This window comes from Camelus dromedarius, chromosome 8, assembly GCF_036321535.1.
Source record: "Camelus dromedarius isolate mCamDro1 chromosome 8, mCamDro1.pat, whole genome shotgun sequence".
Lineage (NCBI taxonomy): Eukaryota > Metazoa > Chordata > Mammalia > Artiodactyla > Camelidae > Camelus > Camelus dromedarius.
The window spans coordinates 19,174,479-19,193,878 of NC_087443.1; positions in this window are offsets into that span (position 1 = coordinate 19,174,479).

Below are 19,400 nucleotides of genomic sequence, written 5' to 3' on the forward strand. Positions count from 1 at the left end.
GAAGAACAGAAAGAATAAAAATATAGATAAATACAGTACATTTTACTATTGAATTTTCTAAATTATGTTTGTAGAGGCAAAAATTCTAGCTGTTGTGGTTTTCAATGTACTTAGAGGAAAAAAGACAATTATAATAGGAAGGTATAAGGGCATAAACAGAGGTAAGGTTTTCCCTTCACTCAAACTGGTAAAATGTTGACATCGGTAGACAGTGATAAGTTATGTATTCATTATGTAGTAACTAGAGCAAGTACCCTGAAAGCTATAGAAAGAAGTACACTCAAAAATTCTACAGAGGAAGGTGGATCAAGATGGCAGAACAAGATGGCAGAATAGAAGGACGTGGAGCTCACCTCCTCCCACAAATACATCAAAAATACATCTACATGTGGAATAATCCTCACAGAATACATACTGAAATCTGGCAGATCTCATAAAAGCCAAAATGGCAAGAAGGATCACCACATAACCAAGTAGGATGAACAGGGGGAAAAAAAAAAAAAAAAAGGAATCAGGATGGGACCTGCACCCCTAGGAGGTAACTGTGAAAGAGGAAAGTTTCCCTTACCCTAGGAAGCCCCTTCACTGGCGGGGAGATCAGCCAGGACGAAAAAGGAGCTTCAGAGGCTCAGAGGAGAGTGTAGCAGCTGGTTTGTGGCAGGCAGAACAGAGAGAGACCAGCACAGATGGTCTGTGCCACCTTGCTGCATTCCCCAGCCTGAGACACACATCTGCTGATGCGTGTGGTGGCTGGGTGCTGAAACTCAGGCTTCGGAGGACAGACCCAAGGAGAGGATTGGAGCTGGCTGTGTGGAGACAGCCTGAACGAGCTGGAGTGTGCTCCAGGCTACAACCTGGGCTTTGCACAGGAAGGAGCCTAGGTCAGCATGGAAGCCCCATTGTTAACATGCACCCTTGAAGGGAGGGGGGCCCACTATAGCAGCCTCATTCTTCATGTGTTCACAGTGGATGCAGTTCCACCTCTGTGAGTTCTGGGAGTGTGCAAGCACCAGCAGGTCATCCACATGCAGAGATGAGGTTGAAATCTGAGCTTATCACCAAGGGTGGGGGGACTTTGGAAGCAGGGCTAAAATGTGACTGTCACAGTGGCTGTGCAATCTGTGGATTTACTCCACCACAGGCAGCTTTGTAAACTCAGTGCCTGTGGGACATCTGAGCAGGTTACTGGTGCCTCCATGGCTGGGGAAGATCTGGCTGCAGGCTCTGTGGGCATGCATATGTACAGACACGGCTGGGGTCTGGGCTGACTCAAGTAGCTCCTACGGTGGGTCCAAGCAAATGACTACAGAGGTCTTGCTGCCTGACATCAGCAGTTCTGCACCAATGGAAATGAGCTACAAGCTTAGTGAGCACAGCCCCTGAGGGACACCCAAGCCAATTGCCTGAATTCCCACAGATGAAGTGAAGCCAAAGGCAGTGCCAAAACCAGTGTACTTTCTGAGCCCACACAACAGGTGACAGACAACACTACAGAGTACACTTCCTGGTGGACAGCTCCTGTGGAGGAACACTCAGTGGCTCCTTTTCCCAGTAAGAGCACTCCAGTCCCACCTATCTCACACCATAGTTCAGAAACAGATCTGGGGGCATCTCCTCCAACAACTGGGGAGCAGACCCTGCCTCCAATAGAGCTGTGAAAACCACAGAGCAAAGAGGCAGCCCCACTGAACATCTAGTGCTGGCTCTGGTCACCACAACACCAATCACAACCCCTATCAAGGGGATAACAGCCAGCACACACTGAGGGAAGACATGGCAGACATCCATAGTAAAAACAGCCCTCACATCAAAAATACTAGACTCACTGAGGCTACACAGTGACACTCCACCATAAAAACAGCTCTTCAAGACCACAGTAGATAACAGTTTCTCCTAAACCCATAGAGTCAGAGAAATATAAGTAAAATGAAGAAGTGGAGTAAATACTTTGAATTAAAAGATCAAGAGAATTCCCCTGAATGAACAATGAAACAGATGTCTCCAGTCTACCAGAGTGTGAGTTCAAATGGGAGGTAATGAAAATACTGAATGAATTAAGAAAGGCTATCTGTATAAATGCAGGTTACTATAACAAGAAACTAGAAAACAATAAAGAAGAGCCAATTAAAATTAGAAAACTCATTTGCCAAGACAAAAGCTAAGCTAAAGGCAATAAACAGCAAACTGGAAAATTCAGAAGAATGAACAAGTGATCTGGAAGATAGAATAATGGAAATCACACAATCAGTGTAACAGACAGGAAGATTAAAAAAAAAAAGGCACAATACGAGACCTATGGGATAGCATAAAGTGACCCAGTCTATGCATAATAGGGATTCCAGAAGAAGAAGAAAGGGAAAAGGGGATCAAAAATATATCTGAAGAAATCATGGCTGAAAACTTCCCAAACCTAAAGAAGGAAGCATCCAGGTACAGGAAGCATCCCAACCAAGATGAACCCAAACAGACCTATACCAAGACATATTATAACTAAAATGACAAAAGTTAATGATAAAGAGAGGATTCTAAAGGCAGCAAGAGAAAAACACAGTGCTAAGTACAAGGGAACCCCCTTCCCAAGGCTATCAGCTGATTTCTCTACAGAACTGTTGCAAGACACAAGGGAGTAGCAAGATATATGCTAAGTCCTGAAAGGGAAAAACCTGCAACCTAGGAGACTACCCAGCAAGATTATCATTTAGAATAGGAGAGATAAAAAATTTCTCAGATAAGCAAAAACTTAAAGAATACAGCAATACTAAACCTATCCTAAAAGAAATATTGAAAGGTCTCTACATGGAAAAGAAGCAAAAATCTATAGGAAAGAGAAAGTCACAATTGGAAAATAAATCAATTAAATGAGCCAATACACAGATTAAAAAATTTTTTTTTGAGGGGGCAGGGTATAGCTCAGTGGTAGAGGGAGTGCTTAGAATACACAAAGTCCTGGATTCAATTGCCAGTACTTCCATTAAAAAAATTAAAAGCAAATGAATATATCTAATTACCCCCTAAAAAGAAACTGAATAAAGATTTTAATATTTTTTAAAAAATTGTGAAAGTGATCATAACTACAATAAACAGCAAAAGAATAAACATGAAGATATAGAAGAGGACATGAAAATCATGAAGTGTGGGGGAGGAGTGTAAGAAAATGTACTTTATTTTTTAGAGTGTGTTTGAGCCTATACCAGTCTAAAGCTAGTAGATATAGTAATGGGTTAACATACTTGAAAAACAGGATAACCACAAATCAAAGACATACAATAGATTCACAAAACAAACAAAACAAAAAGAAAAGAACATAAGCATAATACAAAAGAAAACCATCAAGCCACAAAAGGAAAAGCAAAAAGAAAAAGAACAAAGAAGAAACACAAAATCAACTGGAAAACAAGGTCTAAAAAGGCAATACATATCTATCGATAATTACCTTAAATGTCAATGGACTAAATGCTCCAGTCAAAAGACGTGGAGTGGCAGATTTGATAAAACAAGGGCCTACAATACGCTGCCTACAAGAGACTCACTTTAGGGAAAAGGACACACATAGACTGAAAGTGAGGGGATGGAAAAAAATATTTCATACAAACAGAAATGACAAGAAAGCAGTGGTAGCAAAACTCGTATCACACAAAACAAACTTTAAAACAAAGGCTCTAAAGAAAGATAAAGAAGGACACTATACAATGATAAAAGTACATGAAGAGGATATTACAAGCATTAACATATATGCACCCAATATAGGAACACCTAAATACATAAAACAAATATTAATAGACACAAAGGGAGAAATTGATGGGAATACAATAACAGTAAGAGACGTTAACACCTCACTCACATCAATGGACAGATATGCCAGGCAGAAAATCAATAAGGCAACAGAGATCCTAAATGATATAATAGAACAGTTAGACTTGATATTTTCAGACATTACATCCCAAAAAACCCAATACACATTCTTTTCAAGTGCACATGGAATATTCTCTAGGACTGAATACATACTAGGACACAAAATATCCCTCAACAAATTTAAGAGGATACAAATCATTTCAAGCATCTTTTCTGAATACAACTGCATGAAATTAGAAATCAACTACAGAAAACGAAATGAGAAAAAAATGATTCCATGGAGACTAAACAACATGTTACTAAAAAAACCAATGGGTCAATGATGAAATCAAAGAGGAAATTAAAAAAATTCCTTGAGACAAATGACAATAAAAACACAACCATACAAATTCTATGGGATGCAGCAAAATCAGTTCTGAGAAGATCATTGTGATACAAGCCATCCTAAAAAAAAAAAAAAAAAAAAAACAAGAAAAATCACAAACAACTTAATCTATCACCTAAAAGAATTAGAAAAAGAACAAACAACACCTAAAATCAGCAGAAGTAAATAAATACCAAAGATCAGAGAGGAAATACATTTAGAGATTAAAAAATAGAAAATAAAACCAAAAGCTGGTTGTTTGAAAGAGTAAACAGAATTGACAAAACTCCTGCCAGTCTCACCAAGAAGAAAAGAGAGAGGACATAAAGTAAGAAATGAAAGAAGAGAAATAACCAACCAACAATACAAAAAACAAAACAAGGGAATACTATGAACAATTATATGCCAACAAATTGGACAACCTAAAAGAAATGGACAAGTTTCTAGAAACGTAATGTCCACCAAAACTGAATCAAGAAGAAATAGATAATTTGAACAGACTAATCAATAGATGTGAAAGAGAATATGTAATTTAAAAAATCCCTGCAAACAAAAGTCCAGAACATGGCTTCACTGGGGAGTTCTACCAAATATACAAAGAAGAACTTATACCAGTCCTTCCCAAACTCTTCCAAAAGACTTAAGAGGAGGGCACACTCCCAAACTCAATCTATGAAGCCACCATCACCCTGATACCAAAACAAGACAAAGATACTACCAAAAAAGAAAATTACAGGCCAATATCTCTGATAAATATAGATGTAAAAATTCTCAACAAAATATTAGCAAACAGAATCCAACAACACATAAAGAAGATCATACACCATGATCAGTTGGATTCATCCTAGGGTCACAAGGATAGTCCAACATATGCAAATAAATCAGTGTGATACACCACATCAATAAAAGGACAAAAAGCACATAATCATCCCAATAGATGCAGGAAAAGCATTTGATAAAATTCTACATCCATTCATGATAAAAACTCTTACCAAAGTGGGTATAGAGTGAACATATCTCAACATAATAAGAAATATTTATGACAGTCCCACAGCCAACATAATTCTTAACAATGAAAAGTTGAAAGCCTTCCCACTAAAATCTGGAACAAGACAAGGATTCCCACAACACCATTTCTATTCAACATAGTATTGGAAGTCCTAGCCACAGCAATCAGACAAGAAAAAGAAATAAAAGGGATCCAAATTGGAAGAGAAGAGATAAAACTGTCATTATATACAGATGACATGATACTATATATAGAAAACCCAAAAGACTCCACATAAAAACTACTAGAACTGATAAATGAATTCAGCAAGGTAGCAGGATACAAGATTAACACGCAGAAATCTGTTGCATTTCTTTACACTAACGATGAAATTTCAGAAAAGCAAAGTTTAAAAAAATCGCTTTTAAAATCACATCAAAAAAAAAAAAAAAAAACTTAGGAATAAACCTGCCCAAGGAGGTGAAAGACTTATTTCCTGAGAACTATAAAACATTGATAAAGAAAACTGAAGATGATTCAAAGAAATGGGAAGACATCCCATGCTCTTGGATTAGAAGAATTAATATTGTTAAAATGGCTGTGCTACCTAAAGCAATCTACAGATTTAACGTGATCTCTGTCAAATTACCCAGGAAATTTTTCACAGCACTGTAACAAATAACCCTAAAATTTACATGGAACCATAAAAGACCCAGAATTGACAAAGCAATCCTGAGGAGAAAGAACAAAGCTGGAGGCACAACCCTCCCAGACTTCAGATAATACTACAAAGCTACAGTAATCAAAACAGCATGGTATTGACACAAAAATAAGCATATGGACCAATGGAACAGAATAGAGAGCCCAGAAGTAAACCCACACATCTATATTTAATTAACCTTTGATAAAGAAGGCAAGAATATACAATGGAGAAAAGACAGTCTCTTTAGCAAGTGGTACTGGGAATGCTGGAAACCTGCATGTAAATCAATGAAGTTAGAACACAAATAAATTCAAGATGGCTGAAAGACTTAAATATAAGACAAGGCACCATAAAACTCCTAGAAGAGAATATAGGCAACATTCTCTGATATAATTCATTCTTACGAATTCTTAGGTCAGTCTCTGAAGGCAATAGAAATAAAAGTAAAAATAAACAAATGGGACCTAATCAAACTTATAAGCTTTTGCTACTGCAAGGGAAACCATAAACAAATGAGAAAGACAACCTACAGACTGGGAGATAGTATTTGCAAACTCTGCAACCAACAAAAGCTTAATTTTCAGAATATACCAACAGCTCATACTACACAGTAAGAAAAAAACAAATAACTCAATCAAAAAATGGGTCGAAGACCTAAGTAGACATTTCTCCAAAGAAGACATACAGATGGCCAATAGGCTTATGAAAGATGTCCACATCACTAATTATTAGAGAAATGTAAATCAAAACTACAATGAGGCACCACCTCACACTGGTCAGAATGGCCATCATTTAAAAGTCTACAAATAACAAATACTGGAGATGATATGAAGAAAATGTAACCCTACTACACTGTTGGTGGGAAGGTAAATTGGTACAGCCACTATGGAAAAACAGTATGAAGATTCCATTAAAAAACTAAAAAGAGAGTTGCTATATGTTCCAGCAATCCCACTCCTGGGCATATATCCAGAGAAAACTACAATTCGAAAAGATACATGCATCTCAATGTTCATAGCAGCACTATTTACAATAGCAAAGACGTGAAAGCAACTTAAATGTCTATCAACAGATGAATGTATAAAGAAGATGTGGTATATATACACAATGGACTACTACTCAGCCATGAAAAAGAATGAAATAATGCCATCTGCAGCAACATAGGTGAACTAGAGTTGATCATACTAAGTGAAGTAAGTCAGAAAGAGAAAGACAAATATCATATATCACTTATATGTGGAATCTAAAGTATGAAATAAATGAACTTATTTACAAAACAGAAAGAGACTCACAGACATAGAAAACAAACTTAATAATCTCTTCCTGAAAACAGAAGAGGAGAGAAACCTTTCCAATTTGCTTTATTACCTTGATAACCAAAGCCAAGGACAGTAAAAGTACAAACAGAACTACAAACCAATACCCCTCATGATTAGAGATAGAAAAATCCTTAACAAAATATTAGCAAATAGTATTCAGCAATATAGTAAAAAAAAAATATACACCATGACTAAGTGGGATTTATCCATACCACCAGGTATGCATGGCTGGTTCAATTAATATAATCTATCACATCAATAGGCTAAAGAAGAAAAGTCATAAGATGATATCAATAGATGCAGAGTAAGCACTGACAAAATCCAGCACACATTCATGATAAATACTCTCTCAGTAGACTAAGAATACAAGGGAACTTCCTCAACTTGACACATGAAAACAATCTACAAAAATCTACAGTTAACATTGTATTTAATGTTTGGAAACTATATGCTTTCTTTGTAAGATCAAGAACAAGGCAAGGATCTCTCACCTCTTCTATTCCACATCATACTGGAAATTCTAGCTAATGCAATATGGCAGCAAAAGGTATATACATAGGTTGAGAAGGAAGAAATAAAACTGATTTTGCTCCCAATCACATGATTATGGATGTAGAAAATCCCAAAGAAATGACAAAACCAAACAAAACAAAAAAACTCTTGGAACTAATAAGCTATTATGTTAAGGTTTCAAGATACAAGGTTAATGTACAAAAATCAATTGCTTTGCTTTTTACCAGCAGTAAACAATTGGAATGTGAAATTTAAAATACAATGAGCACCCCAAAAATAAAATACTTAGGTATACGTGTCACAAAATATGTACAAGGTCTGAGGAAAACTACAAAACTCTGATGAAATAAATCAAAGATGATGTAAATGGATGGAGACATAGCACATTGTTCATGAATAGAAGACTCAGTATTGTTAAAATGGCACAACTTGATCCACAGATTCAATGCAATCTCAGTCAAAATGCTCGCAAGTTATTTTTCGACATAGGCAAATTGATTCTAAAGTTTATATGGAAAGGCAAATGACACAGAATAGCCAACACATACTGAACAAGAGCAGCATCAGCAGACTTACATGACCTTACTTCAAGACTTACTATAAAGTACAGTAATTAAGACAGTGTAGTAGTGGCAAAAGAATGGATTAACAGATCAACGGAACAGAATAGAGAGCCCAGAGATAGAACCACGTAAATATAGTCAATCGATCTTTGACAAAGGAGCAAAGGCAATTCAATGGAGAAAAGAGCCTTTTCTACAAATGTTCAAACTATACACGCACATACAAAAAAAATTAATCTAGACAATGACCTTATATCTTTCACAAAAATTAACTAAAAACAGATCATAGACTAAATGTAAAACATAAAACTATACAATTTCTTGAAGATAACACCAGCCAAACTCTAGGTGAATTGGACTTGGTGATGAGTTTTTAGATACAATACCAAAAGCATCCATCATCCATGGCAGAAAAAACTAAGATAGGTTAAAATGAATAACTTCTCTGCAAAAGACACTAAAGAAACGAAAAGACAAGTCACAGACTGGGAGAAAATATTTGCAAAACACGTATCTGATTTGATTTGTGCATTCCAAAATATATGAAGAACTCTTAAAACTCAACAATAAGAAAACAATTCAATTAATAAGTAGGCAGAAGAACTGCTAAATATGCATTAGGATGGTTAAAATTCACAGCACTAATAATACCCAGTGCTGGTGAGGTTCTGGAAACAGAGGAACTCTCATTCATTGCTGGCAGGAATGCGAAATAGTACGGTCACTTTGGAAGACAGTTTGACAGTTACTTGCCAAAGTAACGATAGTCTTACCATACGAACCAGCAATCACATTCCTACATATTTACTCAAACGAGCTGAAACCTTATGTCCACAGAAAAATCTGCACATGAACGTGTACAGTGGCTTCATTTATTATTGCCCAAACTGGAAGCAACCAAGAGGTTCTTCTATCAGTGAATAGATGAACTGTGGTATACTCATACATTGGAATATTATTCGGTGATAAAAAGCAAATGAACTATCAAACCACAAAAAGACACAAAATCACATTGCGAAGTGAAAAAAGCCAGTCTGAAGAGGCTACATATTGACTGATTCTAACTATATGACTTTTGAAAAAGGTAGAAACTACAGAGACAGTAAAAAGATCAGTGGTTGCCAGGAGTTTGGAGTGGGGAAGAGAGGAGTGGGGAGGGGTGAAAACTTGGAGCCTGAGATTTTTAGGGTATGGAGACTATTCTTTATGATAATGTAATGTTGGATACATGAAATTATACATTTGTGAAAACCCATAGAACTATATAACACAAAGAGTAAATGCTAAAGTGAACTATGGACTTTAACAATAATGTATCAATATTGACTTACCAGTTACAAATGTACTGCTAATACCAGAAGTTAAGAATAGGGGGGATTCTGGGGGAAAGGGAGTGTATGAGAACTACACTACACATGCGCTCAACTTTTCATAAACCTAAATTGCTGTAAAAAATGAACTTTCGGTGGGGAAAGGGGTATGGGAGGGATAAATTGGGAGTTTGGGATTTACAGATACTAACTACTATATATAAAATGGATAAACAACAAGGTCCTTCTGTATAACACAGAGAACTATATTCAATACCTTGTAATAACCTAAAATGGAAAAGAATATGAACAAGAATGTATAACTGAATCACTTTGCTGTACACCAAAAACCAACCCAACATTGTAAACTGACTATACTTCAGTTAAAAATATATAAACTCTCTTTTTAAAAAGAGCAAGTGAGAGAGAGAGAGAGAACAGTATGAGTTGACTGTGGGGCCAGACTTTGCATGGCTTTGAGCTGCACTGGAGATTTCACTGTCTAAGAACAATGGGGTGTCACTGATGGAACTCAAGTGCCCAGTGTCAAGGTTTATGGTTAAACACCTGCTATTTCTGGGCCTCTTGATAATGATGGAGGTCTTGAGACATTTTCCACTAGTCTACTGAAATGTAATTCCCTGTACCTTCATGTATGAATAAACCCTTTAAAAAAATAGTAAGCCTAAATTCCACAAACATTTATCCATAAAGCTCCACTCTGGAGTTTTAGAGTTTACCAGAACTTGAGGATATGAAGGGGCCAAGAGAATTCTGCTACTAGCAGTAAGGTGGAGTAAATGATTAAAAGAGAAAAGCTACGCTCTAGATATAACATACTTTTATGGCGTTTATGGCTTTTTTCTTTTTGTTCTTGAAAAGTTCCAACTCCCTCCTGCCTCCCCTCAGATGAGTTAAAACTAAGTCTTGGAATAGTAAATGGTAAGCAAGCGGGAGAGAAATGGTTATCCTGAGGGTGGGTGCCAATAATTAAAGTTTGGGCCAATAAAGAAGTAGGAGTGACTAGGCAGATTAGAAAAAGAATCAACTAAAACCTAAAGAAATGGAAAATAAAATTGGTTAAATGATGGGTTAGACACAGTTGAAGAGAAGGTTTGATATTGGCAGCTGTATCTGAAGAAATTATTCAAGATGAGATACAGAAAGGCAAGTCAATGGATAAAAATTAAATATAAATTAAGAGACGGTGCATTTGAAGGCCTACATGGATCTGTCTTTTGATTCAACACTGTTTGGATGGAAGATATCCCAGGACTATTCTCCTTCTAGGTTCTGACCACTCTTCAGTTTTCTGTCCAGCCACAGCCTCCAGAGTACCTCTTAGTCAACCCATGCCTCCAAGACCAGCTAACATTGTATTTTGTGGTCAGTGCCTTGTCTCCAACGAGAGCTCTCAGATCCTTTAGAATTATTCAAATGACGCCAAGGCCACTACCCTCTATCTGGCCTACCCATGTTTGTGAACCTCTAACACCTGACCTCTCTGGGTACTATTTTAATTGCAACAATGTGGCCCTCTAAAGGGTGTGTGCCACTTCTGCAAAGTGGCAAGGCAGAAACATAAGGGCACCAAATACCTTCTTGAAAAATCAGTGTAGTGACGATGCCTTCTTTGAGGATAAGCAGAAGCCATCTCAAGGTGAGTCAGGTTACACCTTAGATGCCTTGGAGGCTTTCATGGTTCTAGAGAAGAATTGAAGGTAGCTTTAATGGATCTGCATCCTCTGGGCTCTGCCAGCACAGCCCCTCATGTCTATGACCTCTGAAAGAACCACTTCCTAAAGCAGGAAGTGAAACTCATCAGGAAGATGAGCTTCCACCTGACCAACCTGTATAGGTCAGGTTTGGGTAGTACCTCTATAAAAGAATGATTAGAGGCCTCCTAAATTCAGTGGCCTTCAACTGGCCCTGCTACAGTCCCCTGACTTCAGAGACTCCACCTGAAAACTCCCATCCCCAGGGCAGCTGCTTATATATTCCCCAGACACTTTTCCAGTCTGTGAACCAAGTAGAAACAATAAGGTTTGTTTTTTTTTTTATATGGAAAAACAGTTTAAAATAATTAAGAGAAGCAGATGACAGACAGACTGAGATCTAAAATGGGTCTGATCAGAGTCCCAGAAAAGAACAGGGAAAATGTGGCAAAGGAAATATTTGAAGAGAATTTTCTAGGACTAATGAGATACATTCCTAAACACATTAGAATAAAATTGCAGAATAGTAGAGACTAAAAGCAGATTCTAAAGACAAAAAGATAGAAAAGAGTGATATTCTGTAAAGAAAGAAAATTAATGAAATAAGAGTGTTATAATAAAATTATATTATAATCATGTTTTGTATATCATGTCTTGATTTTTATTCACTGCCAATTATAATTATGTAATAAATTATAACAATGAGTAAGATAATACATCAGTGAATAAAAATTCATGAAATAATATCTTTAAGTGTTGGAAGAATAATTGTTAACCCAGTTGACCATTTTTAAGAATTAAAATAAAGACATTTTTAGGTAAGACAAAAATTAAGAGTTTACCTGTATCGTATTTTTACTAAAGCAAAATCTAAAAGGATATACTTTAGGAAGAGTGATAAGGAAATAAAATAGTAATGTGTCTATAAATATAATTTTTAAAACAAGAAAAACATTAATGCCTAATTCATGACATTAAAAATAAGGACTAAAGTAAAATAATGGAATAATGGGTAACAATAGCATGGAATTTTGGAGGGAAGTGATCAGAAGTAATGTTTTGACATTCTTGTATTTTTCAAGTAGAGGTATAAGTCATTGTTAAATATAAATGTTTAATATGGATGTTAAAAATCTCATGAGTAATCATTCAAAGAATAGAAATGGAAATGTATATGTGCATAAATATATGCATATATATATTCTAAATAATTAGTGGTCCTAAATAACCAATGGGTCAAAAAAGAAATCAAACTGAAAATCAGCAAATACTTTGTGATGAATAAAAATTTAGACACAATATACCAAAACTTAAGAGATGCCGCTAAAGCAGTGATTAGAGACAAATTTATATCTGTAAATGCCTACACTAAGGAAAAAGAAAGACCTCAAATCAATAACTTAACCTTCACCCTAAGACACTGGAAAAAGCAGAACAAATTAAACCTACAAATAGAAGAAAGGAAACAATAAAGATTAGAGCAGAAAAAATGAAATAGAGAACAGAGAAACAATAGAGAAAATCAATGAAACAAAAATCTGACTCTGAAAAGGTCAACATAATTGACAAACCTTTGGCTAGCTTGACAAAGAAAAGAATCAAATTACTAGAATCAGAATTGAAAGACAGACATTACTACCAATCTTAACAGATGTAAAAAGGATTATAAAATAATACTATTGAACAGTTATTTGCCAACAAATTAAATTAGATGGAATGGACAAATTCCTAGGAAGACCCAAGCTACTGAAACTGACTCAAGAAGAAAACCATCTGAATAGACCTAAAACAAGTAGAAAGATTGAATGAATTTTTCAAAACTAACCACAAAGATAAGCCTAGGCTCAGATGGCTTCACTGCTGAATTCTACCATTCAGAGAATTAATACCAATCAATTCTTCACAAACTCTTCCAAATACAATAGAGACAGTGACACTTCCCAAATCCTTCTGAGACAAGTATTACTCTAATACTAAAACTAGACAAAGACAGTACAAGAAAACTTCAGACAAATCTCTTATGAATATGGAAGCAAAAGTCCTCAAGAACATACTAGCAAACCAAATTCAGCAAACATAAAATAAATTATACATCTTGACAAAATGGGATTTATCCCAGGAATGCAAGGTTGGTTTACATCTGAAAATCAATTAATATAATTATCATATCAATGGAATAAAAAAGCCTTGAAGACATTATGCCAAGTGAAATAAGCCAGGTAAAAAGGGACAAATATTGTATAATTCTACTTATAGAGTAGAGAAGTCAAATTCATAAAGACAGAGAGAACAGTACTTACTAGAAAACCGGGGACTGGGGTTATAGGGAGTTACTGTTTAATGGGGACAGAGTTTCTGTTTGGTATGATGAAAAAGTTTTAGAGCTGGGTGGTGGTGATGGTTGTTCAACAATGTGAATGTACTTAATGCTGCTGAAATGTACACTTAAAATGGTTAAAATGCTAAATTTTATGTTATGCATATTTTACCACAATAAAAAACTAAAGATAAAAGTTCTTCATGACCTTGGATTTGGCAAGAGAGTCTTAGATATGACACCTAAAGCAAAAACAGTAACAGAAAATAATAGGTAAGTTGGACTCTATTTAAAACTTCTGTGTTTCAAAAGACACCATCAAGTATAATGGAATTACCATGCTGTATGCCAGAGACTAACATAACACTGTAAATCGACTATACTGCAATAAAATATAAAACAAATAAACAAAAAAAGATCATATCCAGAGAGTGAAAAGACAACTCACAGAATGGGAGAATTCTTTTGTAAATCATATATCCAATAAGGGATTTGTATTTATAATACATAAACAACTCTTATAATAAAAAGAAAAATAACACAGTTTGAAAAATGGGAAAATGACCTTAATAAATATTTCTCCAAAGAAGAGACACAAATGGTAAACAGGAACATGAAATAATGCTCCACATCATTAGTCATCACGAAAATGCAAATCAAAATCACAACGAGATACCACTTCACACCCAATAGGATGCCTAGAATTGAAAAGTCAGATAACAATTGTTAGTGAGGCTGTGGAGAAATTGAAACCCTGACCCACTGCTGATGGGAGTGTAAAAATAGTCCAGCCACTTAGGAAAACAGTCTGGCATTTCCTCAAACAATCAAACAGAATGACCCTGAATTCCACTCTAGGAAATAGACCAAGAGAAGTAAAAACACATGTCCACACAGAAACTTATACATGAATGTTTACAGCATCATTATTCACAATAGTCAAAAGGTAGAAACAACCCAATGTCCATCAATGGATGAATGGATTAACAAGATGTGGTATAGTCATACAATGGAATATTATTTGGCCATTAAAAGGAATGGAGTATTGATATATGCTACAGCATAGATAACCCTTGGAAACACTATGCTAAGAGAAAGAAGCAAGTCACAAAAGACCACCCTGTGTTTCATTCATTCACCCAGGATAGGGTTGTCTATAGAGACAGAAAGTAATTGTTGCTTAGGGCTGGGACAAGAAATGGAGGGATAATAGCTAAAGGATGCCAGGTTTCTTCTTGACATGATGAAACTATTCTAAAATTGGCTGTGGCGATGGTTGTACTTGTCTGTGAATATACTAACAACCATTAAATAGAAAATTTAAAGGGTGAATTGTATGGTATGTGAATTATATGTCAATAAAGTTATTAAATAATTTAAAATTCTGAAAAAGTCTTAGCAGATCAGAGCACCTTTTTTTCCAGTGGTCTTTTTGTTTTGTTTTGTTTTGTTTTTCTTTTTATTTATTGTCAGAGCATTTTAATTAAAGGGAAGGGACATTCAACTTCACGGGACTCAAAGTGGCAGCTTTGAAAGGAATTGATTCTAAGAGAGAAATGGTTATTTTTAAGAGAAAAAAAAGCAATACCCTTCTATGACAAAACCTCTCAGCAAGCTAGAAATAGAGGAAACTTCTTCAGAGTGATCAAGGGCATCTCTGGATAATTTACAACTAATATATTAATTAAGAAATATTTCTCCTTAAGATCAGAAATAAGACAAAGTTGCTCACTCCTACCACTTCTATTCAACATTGTACTGGAAGATCTAGCCATTCTAATAAGGCAAGAAAATGAAATGAAAGATATAAAGATCAGAAAGGAAAAAGTAAATCTGTTTCTATTTTCAAATGGCATGATTATTTACACAGACAATCCTAAGGAATCTACCAGAAAACTAAAACTAATAAGTGAATTTTGCAGTCACAGTATATAAAGTTAATCTTTTAAAACCTCAATCATGTTTTTATACACCAGTAGCTAATAATTAGCAATGAAATTTAAAAAATTACAACAGCAGCAACAAGAACACAAACTATTTTGGAATAAATTAACTAAGGATGTGTGAAACCTGTACACTAAAAACCATAAATCTTTGCTGAGAGAAATCAAATGAGACCCAATTAAGCTAAGATATATCATGCTTATGGGTTTGAGGATTCAGTTTGTTGATATCTATTGTCCTCAAATTGATTCATAGATTCAACATGATCCTAATGAAAATTCCACCAGCTGTATTGTAGAAACTAACAGACTGATTCTAAAATGTATATGGAGATGCCAAGAACCTAGAATACACAAAGTTAATCTGAAGAAAAATAAAGTTGAAGGAATTAATTACTCAATTTCAAGAGTTACTAGAACACTACAGAAATCAAGCAGTTTGATACTATAGAATATAGAATATATAAGTATAAAGAAATAGGTCAATGAAACAGAATAGAGAGCCAGAAACAGACCCCTAACTTATATTGTCACTAGATTTTCAACAAAGTTGGCTGAGAAATCCAATGGGGAAAGGAAAATCTTTTCAATAAATACTGCTGGAATAACTGGATATCTATATGGGAAAAAAAATGAACATCAACCCCTATCAAGGTATCTCTAGCATACATAAAATTTAACTTGAAATGGATCATAGACCTAAACATAAAAGTTAAAATCATAAAGCTTTTAAAGGAAAACTTAGAGTATCTTCATGACTTGAACGCAGGCAAAAATTTCCTAGGCAAATCAAAGAAATATTAAGTATCAGAGATAAAATGGATTAGATTATCAAAAATAAAAGTTTATGCTCTTCAAAAGACACATATAAAAACTGAATAGGCAAGCCACAGACTAGGAATAAATATTTGCAAACTTATATCTGACAAAGGGATGGCATCAAAATGTATGACTTCCTACAACTCAACAGTATAAATAACTCAATAAAATTGGACAGAAGTTTTGAACTCCACCAAAGATGACTTACAAATGGCTAAAATTTAAAAGACTGACAACATTAAATGTTGGAAATGTTACAGACCAACAGAATCCTTTAACTTTATTGGTGAGAGAGTAAAATTTTACAACTACTTTGGATAAAGGTCTGCCGGTTTCTTATAAAGCTCAAGATGCCCTATGCCTCATCAATTCCATGCCTCACCTTACTTAACAAAAATGGAACATATGTATGTAAAAATATATGCACAAGGATGTTCAAGCAGCTTTTTCCTAATAGCCTCAAACTGGAAGCAATGCAGAAGCCCACGAGGAGAATAAGTAATCTCTGCTATATTCACACAATAGACCAGCACTCAGAAATAAAAAAGAGTGAGTTACTGATAAAATAAAAGGAAAAATGGATGAAACTGAAAAATACACCTAAGTCAAACAAGCCTACACAAAAAAATTACATACTGTATGGTTTCATGTATATGCAATTCTAGAATAGGCAAAACTAATCCATGACGGAAAAAATCAGAATGATGTTGTCTCTGTCAGTATGGGGTAGAGGATTTACCAGAAAGGGGAATAAGGAAAATGTATAGTGTGCTGGTGATGTTCTCTATCTTGATAATGGTTTGGGTTATGCAGATCTGCGCAATTATTAAAATTTAGCAAATGTATACTAAATACTTGTGTATTTCGTTGTGTGTATATTTTATATTAACAATTGTAAAAAACTGAGTCCTATTTAATGATATATATGATAAGGTGTTTAAGGGAAATGTAGTAACAGGGACAAGTAAATGAAATGCATCAAAAATAAAACGGATTAATAGAAGGATAGAGGAATAGCTTCACCAATATGATAAGCAAGAATTATAAAATGTTAGTTGTAGAATCTAGGTGATAAATGTATGAGTGTTGGCTGGAAATTTGAACTTTTCCATCTATTTGGACATTCTCACCAAAAAAACAAAACAAAACAAAAACAAAAACAAAAAACCAACTCTGGATAAAGGAGGAAAAATGACTTTTGAAGGCTGGGTGGTAAAATAAAAAAAGTAAACAAGAGAGGGAAATGTAAGATCTTGGAAGACAAAAGTCAAAGGATGCATGAAATTACCCCTCACACATATATCTTACCCCCAAGCCATCTATTAAGGAAAATGCACTTAACTACACTGACAGAATAGAGAGAGGATTCTTGAAATACAAGTTTTGTAAACCATCCTACCTACCAATTTTGTTCATGGAATGCATACTTATGTAGTTTTCATCTATTAAAAAGCTACAATGGGAAGAAAATAGAAAAGGGGAATCAGAACATTTCAGCCAATGAAAACCTCCCTAAAACCATGAAACAAGAGATATCTGTAACACAACATTGCAATCTGTATTAGCCTAAGAGAAGCACATAAAGATTTGAAAAACACCTTGGATCAGAAATTGAAAATTTAAGAAAAATGGACAAGGAAATAAGAAATGAAACAAGAGTTGACTGAATTGAGGAATGAAAGGAAAGCAAAACATAAAGTCATATCAGAAATGAAGACTAAATTTCAAAGTTCTCAAAAAGGAATATATTCAAATGAAAATTTTATAAAGATGATCAAATAAAAGCATGAAAACAATTAAGAAAAATTAAAAATGAGATTAAAGAAGTACTATAAAAGGATCATAGAGAAAATGGTTTAACTAGAAGACAGGCAAAGAAGAGCCAACATACACATGGGAGGAATCCCAGGAGAAGAAAAACAAAGCAAAGGAACAGAATTAGTGTTTAAAACTATAATCCAAGAAAACTTTCCAGAGATAAATTAAGGCTTGAATTTATATACTGAAAAGGCCTACTGGGAACCACATAAAACTGACTTAGAATGATCTAACTCCAAGACATTTTCACTGTGTGCATCCCTAAATACTTAATATTAGTTTTGCTTGGCTTTGAAATAGATATAGATACAGATACTGATATTCACAAATTACGTGCACTTTTGTGTTTGGTTTCTTTCATTCAACATCATGATTGTGAGAACAGAGACCAGAAAGAGTCACAAATACAGTGTTAAGACTATAAAGAAAAGTGAGAAAGCGATCCCCATGAAAGCTAGGAGAACTGGTATTTGAAAGTGAAGGAGGGGGTTGTGATTGAGAAGAGGCACTGGATGTGTGGGAGAGCCCTCTAGGGAGCTGGAAATAGTCAATTTATTGACCCGAGTTGAGGTAATATGGAAGCTCACAGAACACTTATGTTTTAAATGCTCATCTGTGCTTAAGAGTTGGGCAAAAGAGTAATGGGAAAAGAAAAAGAAAGAAAGGGAAGGGAAGAAAGCAGGAAAGGAGGAAGGGAAGAAAGGAGGAATGAAGGAGAAATTTCTTAAAACACAGCTTTATTGAGGCATACTTTATATACCACCAAATTCACCTGTTTTAAGTGTACAGTAATTTTTAGTATATTTACAGAGGTGTGCAACCATCATCACAATCTTCTTTTAGAATATTTACATGACCTCCAAAGAAACTTCATGACAATGTACTCATCACTCTCACCTCTAGCCCTCTGTCTCTAGATTTGTGCCTTTTCTGGACATTTCCTATAAATAAAATCATACAATACGTGGTCTTTGTGTCTGCCTCCTTTTACTGTGCGTGATAATTTTGAGGTTCATCCTTATGTTACAGCATGCATCGTACTTATTTCCCATTCATGGCTGAAGAATATTCCATTGTATGGATATATCACACTTTATTTATCTGTTCACCAGTTGGTGGACATCTGGGTAGTTTCCACAATTTTGACTAATGTAAATAATGCTGCAATGAACATTC